The sequence below is a fragment of the Scyliorhinus torazame genome, chromosome 18 (genome assembly GCF_047496885.1).
Source record: "Scyliorhinus torazame isolate Kashiwa2021f chromosome 18, sScyTor2.1, whole genome shotgun sequence".
Lineage (NCBI taxonomy): Eukaryota > Metazoa > Chordata > Chondrichthyes > Carcharhiniformes > Scyliorhinidae > Scyliorhinus > Scyliorhinus torazame.
This window is the reverse complement of record NC_092724.1, coordinates 103,267,444-103,274,555: the sequence shown is the minus strand read 5'-3', so window position 1 is coordinate 103,274,555 and position 7,112 is coordinate 103,267,444.

The window sequence follows — 7,112 nt, the reverse complement described above, 5'->3', positions numbered from 1 at the left end:
CCAGGGAAAGGGGGCAGTTGCCCCCGACTATGTCGGAGGCGACGATATCGCTCCTTTTGAAGAAGGAAAAAGACCCGCTGCTGTGTGGGTCCTACAGGCCCATTTCCCTTTTAAATGTAGATGCTAAGCTCCTGGCCAAGGTGATAGCGACGAGGATAGAGGACTGTGTCCTGGGGGTGGTCCACGAGGATCAAACTGGGTTCGTTAAGGGGAGACAGCTGAACACGAACATACGGAGGTTGCTAGGGGTAATGATGATGTCCCCACCAGAGGTGGAGCCGGAGATAGTGGTGGCGATGGACAGCATTTGACAGAGTGGAGTGGGATTATCTGTGGGAGGTGCTGAGGAGATTTGGTTTTGGAGAAGGGTTTATTGGATGGGTACAGCTGTTGTATAGGGCCCCGGTGGCGAGTGTGGTCACGAACAGGCAGAGGTCTGACTACTTCCGTCTTCATAGAGGGACGAGGCAGGGGTGTCCCCTGTCTCCGTTACTGTTTGCATTGGCGATTGAGCCTCTGGCCATAAGAGGGGCTCCAGGAAGTGGAGGGGAGTACTCAGGGGAGGAGAAGAACACCGGGTATCTTTGTATGCAGATGATTTATTGCTGTATGTTGCGGACCCAGTGGAGGGGATGCCTGAGATAATGCAGACACTCAGGGAGTTTTTGGAATTTTCGGGGTACAAATTGAATATGGGGAAGAGTGAGTTGTTTGTGGTGCATCCGGGTGAGCAGAGCAGGGGAATAGATGATTTACCGCTGAGGAAGGTAACAAGAGATTTCCGGTACTTAGGGATTCAGATAGCCAGGAGTTGGGGAACCTTACGTAGGCTTAATTTAACAAGATTGGTGGAACAGATGGAGAAGGATTTTAAGAGATGGGACATGGTGCCCCTGTCACTGGTGGGTAGGGTGCAGGCAGTCAAAATGGTAGTCCTCCCGAGATTCCTTTTTGTGTTTCAGTGCCTTCCGGTGATGGTCACGCAGGCCTTTTTCAAGAGAATTGAGAAAAGTGTCATGAGTTTTGTGTGGGCCGGGAAGACCCCGAGAGTGAGGAGGGGGTTCTTGCAGCGTAGCAGGCATAGGGGGGGGCTGGCACTACCGAGCCTAAGTGAATACTACTGGGCCGCCAATATCTCAATGGTGTGTAAGTGGATGGGAGAAGGGGAGGGAGCGTCGTGGAAGAGATTGGAGATGGCGTCCTGCAAAGGAACCAGCCTACAAGCACTGGTGACGGCGCCGTTGCCGTTCTCCCCGAAGAAATACACCACAAGTCCAGTGGTGGTGGCAACGCTAAAAATTTGGGGGCAGTGGAGACGACATAGGGGAAGGACAGGAGCCTCGGTACGGTCCCCGATAAGAAATAATCATAGGTTTGTCCCGGGGAGAATAGATGGGGGATTTGGAGCAGGGCAGAGAGCTGGGATTGTGCAACTGAGAGATCTGTTCGTAGACGGGACGTTTGCGAGTCTGGGAGCGCTGACGGAAAAATATGGGTTGCCCCAAGGGAATGCATTTCGGTACATGCAACTGAGGGCATTTGCGAGGCAACATGTGTGAGGGAATTCCCGCCGCTCCCGACGCAGGAGATTCAAGATAGAGTGATCTCAGGGACATGGGTGGGGGATGGTAGGGTGTCGGATATATAAAGGGAAATGAGGGACGAGGGGGAGATCATGGTGGATGAGCTGAAGGGGAAATGGGAAGAAGAGCTGGGGGAAGAGATTGAGGAGGGGTTGTGGGCTGATGCCCTACGTAGGGTAAACTCGTCGTCCTCGTGCGCCAGGCTAAGCCTGATACAATTCAAGGTTTTGCACAGGGCGCATATGACCGGAGCAAGGCTCAGTACATTTTTCGGGGTAGAGGATAGGTGTGGGAGATGCTCGAGAAGCCCAGCAAACCACACCCACATGTTTTGTTCATGCCCGGCACTGCAGGGGTTCTGGGTGGGGGTGGCAAAGGTGCTTTCAAAGGTGGTGGGGGTCCAGTCGAGCCAGGCTGGGGGTTGGCTATATTCGGGGTTGCAGAAGAGCCGGGAGTGCAGGAGGCGAAAGAGGCTGATGTCTTGGCCTTTGCGTCCCTAGTAGCCCAGCGAAGGATATTGCTTATGTGGAAGGAAGCCAAACCCCCGGGCGTGGAGACCTGGATAAATGACATGGCAGGGTTTATAAAACTAGAACGGATAAAGTTCGCACTAAGGGGTTCGGCTCAAGGGTTCACCAGATGGTGGCAACCGTTCATTGACTACCTCGCAGAACGATAAAGGAAATGGGAAGGTAACAGCAGCAACCCAGGGGGGAGGGGAGGGGGGGGGGGGCTTGGGTGGGTCCTCAGGGGTGTTTTTGTACAGATATTTGTACTTGGTTACGTATATTGGATTGTTTGATTTTATTTCTGGAGAGTTATTATTTTTGTTATGGCAGTTGCCATGTAGTTTATATATTATTTATTTATTTGTTAAAACGGTCACTGTTATTTATATTGTTTTATTGTTGTAAAAAGGAAACCCTTTGTATTGTTTTATTTGGCCGAAAAATTTGAATAAAATATATTTTTTTAAAAAAGAGGTTTTTTTCCATACTTTGGACCAATCCCCCATTAACTTTCCTTTCCCTGATTTGTTAAAACACATGGAACCTTGAACATTATACGAGTGGACAGTGAGGGAGGGTGGAGTCAAGGCATGATTATAGGTAGGTTGATATGAAGCTGAAAATTTAGTCATGTCATAGCCAGCAGATCTCCATATTTCCATATCCCCCCTATCTCCCTTGCTCCCTGTTTGATTTTGTCGTAAAATCCATTCAACCGTCTCTGCGATATGAAAGGGGAGGGATTGGAGAGGTATTCCTTCCCTCGAATGGACGGGGATGTGGGTACGAACCCAACACTTGCTTACGTTCAATTTTCGGCATAAAGATATGACAGAGATAAATAGGTATTGGAAGGCAGGTCTCGTTTAGGTCGTTTTTTTTTACTACCGAGTGGCCATTAAGGCTAAATAGTTCAGAGAGTCCAAAAATTATAATGACGATCTTCATCCTGTGTTCTCGTCTGTGTTGGAGACTATCTTCTTGCAATCAGATAGATGTATCCAACTTGAACGTCCTTCAAGTTTGACGGAAGTCGGTGTAGTCAGCAGTACGAGGAAGGGTCCTCTCCAGCGTTGTCCTAGTTTCTTTCTGTCCCAGTTTTTCACCAACACGTAGTCTCCGGGTTTGATCACTGAATATCGAGGGACGGCTGTCCCTGCCGTTACTGGGAGATGTGCCTGTTTTACCTGTGAGTGGAGAAACTTCAGAGACAGTGTTAATTGCTTCAAATAGTTCTGCATTTGTTCCCCCATCACATGGAGGCCTACTCCCTCTAGGGGTTTTTCATGGGCATCCCAGGGAGTCCACATTGGCCGACCATAGACTATCTCTGCAGCTGACAGTCCGGTCTGCGAATGGGGAGTCACTCGCATGTGAAACAGTACCAAGGGTAATACCTTTAGCCAATTTAACCCAGTTTCTTCAGTTAATTTAGATAAATTTTCTTTTAAAGTCCCGTTGGCTCTTTCCACAATTCCTGCAGCCTGCGGGTGATACGCGCAGTGCAGTTGCTGTTTAATTACGAGTGCTTCGCACAATTCAGTATTGATCTGAGCTACAAAATGTGGTCCATTGTCTGAGCTCACCATTTTGGGTACCCCAAAACGAGGAATGACTTCCATTAACAACAACTTCACCACTGTATGTGCCATATAATTAGTGGTGGGGAAGGCTTCAATCCATTTACTAAACACATCGATTATTACGAAACAATATGTATAGCACTGTGCTTTTGACAATTCAATAAAATCAAGCTGTATACAGGCAAAAGGGCCATCTGGCAAGGCAGTGGTTCCTGGAGGGCATTTAATGCCTTTACCCTTATTATGTTTCATGCAAATAACGCATCGATCCAGACGCGTTTGCACTGCTGTATTCAAATCTGGGTGCCAATAAGTTTTCAGGAGTAGCTGTTCCCTCCTTGCCAAGGTGGGTACAAGAATGCAAATAATCAATAAGTACCGGCAATAAAGAATTCGGAATACAAACTTGACCAACGGGAGTAAGCCAGAGGTCTCGTGTCAAGGAGTGTGAACACCCCATTGACTTCCATAGTGTGCGCTCGGAATCAGAAGCGTCCCTCTGTAAATTTTGAACTTCAGTTATGTCTGGCATGCCCTTCGTTCCTAATGCAGGTACCTGGTTTAGAGCCTGATTAGCCCCACTGGGAACAGTCAGAGAGGCTGATATAGCCGCAGCCTTAGCAGCCGAATCAGCACGGGCATTTCCTAATTGAACAAGAGTGTCCCCCTTTGTGTGCGCAGCACATTTAATAATTGCCAATTGATGGGGAAGCTGAATAGCCTCGAGGAGATTTTTAATCCATAGAGCATTTTGAATGGGAGCTCCCGCAGAGGTGAGAAAGCCTCGCTGTTGCCAGAGGCGACCAAAATCGCGGGTTACACCAAAAGCATACCTAGAATCAGTGTAAACATTCATACTTTTATCTGTGGCCAAAATACATGCTCGAGTAAGGGCAAATAGCTCGGCTTTTTGTGCGGAGACAGGGGTCTCGAAGGCTGCTGCTTCCTGCATGTCAGTGTCGGTTACCACGGCATATCCCGACTGTGGGATGCCAGTGAGAGAAATGGAGGAACTGCCATCAACATAAAAAGTTAGATCTGGATTATCAATAAGCCGGTCCGTTAAATCCGGGCGCGGTAAGGAAGTGATTCCGAAGCAAACAATCGTGTGGCGGGTCCGCAAGTTTATCGGGGGGCTGTTCGATGAACACAGCAGGATTTAAGGTAGAACAGTAATGAAAAGAGAGGTAGGGGTTTTGCAATAGTGAAACCTCATAGCGGCTCAAGCGGGCGTGAGTCAGATGCTGGGTTTGCTGAGACGTTAGGAGAGCCACAATAGAGTATGCACTTGCACTGGCTGGGAAGGGTCAGATTAGAGGCTGCCTGTGCTAACAAATGGACAGCCGTAAGAATTTGGGTGGAGGGAGGTAGACCGCAAGCTACAGGATCCAATTTCGTAGAGTAGTAGGCGCCGGGCGACGCCGGTCACCGTGTTCTTGTGTTAGAACACCAGTGGCACATTCATCAAGAACATTAACGTACAACTGAAAAGGTCTGTCATACATAGGTCATCCTAGCGCTGGGGCGGTAGCCAGGGCGTTTTTGAGAGTAACAAAAGATTGTTTTGCTGAATCAGGAAGTTAAAACTTAAGAGGAGCGTTTTGAGAGTAGTACGGAGTTAAATCTTTAGTATGGACAGTAACATTTGGAATCCATTGTCTGCAAAAGTTCACCAATCCTAAAAAGGCTCACACCTGCTTGGGCGATGTAGGAAATGGGGTCTGCAGTATAGGAGTAATGCGTTCCTGAGTAAGGGAGCGAGCCATAGCACTTATTAGGACACCCAAAAATCTGACCTGCCGTTGGCCTTTATGAACTTTAGTGGGCAGGATCACATATCGCCAGCAATGGAGACGGATGAGCAGGTAACTGGTGTCACGCTGGTTAGCGTTGAAGTCAGGGCTGGCAAGGAGTAAGTCATCAACATATTGGATGATGGTGGAGCCACGAGGAGTTGATAATGTCGCTAACTGGGAGTGCAATGCTTGTGAGAAAAGGGTTGGAGAATGAATGAAGCCCTGTGGGAGCCTAGTCCAAGTCTATTGGTTGCCCTTAAATGTAAAGGCAAACAAATACTGTGATTCAGGGGCGACGGGTATCGCAATAAAGGCATGTTGTAAATCAACAAGGGTGAAAACAGTCGCTTCCGGTGGGACATGACTAAGGATTGTCGCCGGGTTTGGGACAATAGGATGTAAGGGTTCCACTATCTGATTAAAACATCGGAGGTCTTGGACCGAATGCCATTCGAATGGTCTTCCTATCTTAGGAACTGGAAGAATCGGGGTGTTACAGGGCGATTGGCATGGTACCACAATTCCCTGTTGAAGGAACGATTGAATCATGACCGAGACTCCTTCTTCAGCCTCGGGGAGCAACGGGTATTGTGAAATCGAGGGCAAGGGCATGTTAGGTTTAACTTTAATAACAATGGGAGTGACATTAATGAGACCAACTTCATGTTTGGAGGCCACCCATAAATCTGCAGGTAGTTCAGAAGTCGTTGCTTGGACTGAACGATGGTGGTGCAGTGTGCCAATGAGGACAAATGGGCGTTGAAAATATTCTAAAGTGCCTGCTGGTAGGATTTGACGTCCATTAAAGAAAGGAGCAGCTTGTCCTCGCAGTGCAGCTGCCAGAAATCCCAAGGACTTGGCACAGTAGCCTTCGTTCACAGAAAGGGTCACGTGGGGTGACACAAGTCCCGACTGACGCCAGAGGCCATGGGGTAAATTGACTAGAAAGGCAGACCTTCTTTTCCCCTAGCGAGGCCAACAAAGGAAATGGATTGTAGAGAACCGAGGGCATCTTGGTAAATGCTGTCCAAATCAGGCGAGCATCCTGTATGATCGTCGCAAAGAGTGACATGTGGATCGGGAATATCTAAGGGAGGTGAAAAGTGTGAGGGATCAAAGTCAACCGGCCACCACTGTGGAGTAGTGAAAAGGGGAAAATTTCTAAGCTGGGCCTGCGGGATAGCTGATATAGTAATGCCGTTATCAAGGCAAACAATTTCCACCTGCAAGGGACACAGCAAATCACATCCGGCCAGGTTGACACCGAGGGCGCGGGTAACTGTGAAAGGGGTGCAACATTCCCGGTCCTCAAATTGAACAGAGAGCGGATTCGTAAGCGGATAAACAGCACCTTCCCCCATAAAACCGGCAAGTTCCACATGCATATCAGAAAGGGGAAAGCAATGTTTCTGAATTAATGTCCAGTCTAGCGTAGAATGAGTCGCGCCGGTGTCAATCAGGAAGGGGATAGGCACGCCCTCTATGTAAATCGGAGCGGTGGGCTCGTCAGAGTGGTCTGTTGAGAGGACCGGAAATTTCGATCTGGCTAGTCGGTAGGGGTTAGAGGTAGTAAAGGGTATCTGCCGAAGGGGTTGAAATTTACCTTGTCGTTGGGGTGCTGGACAATCCCTAGCGTAGTGG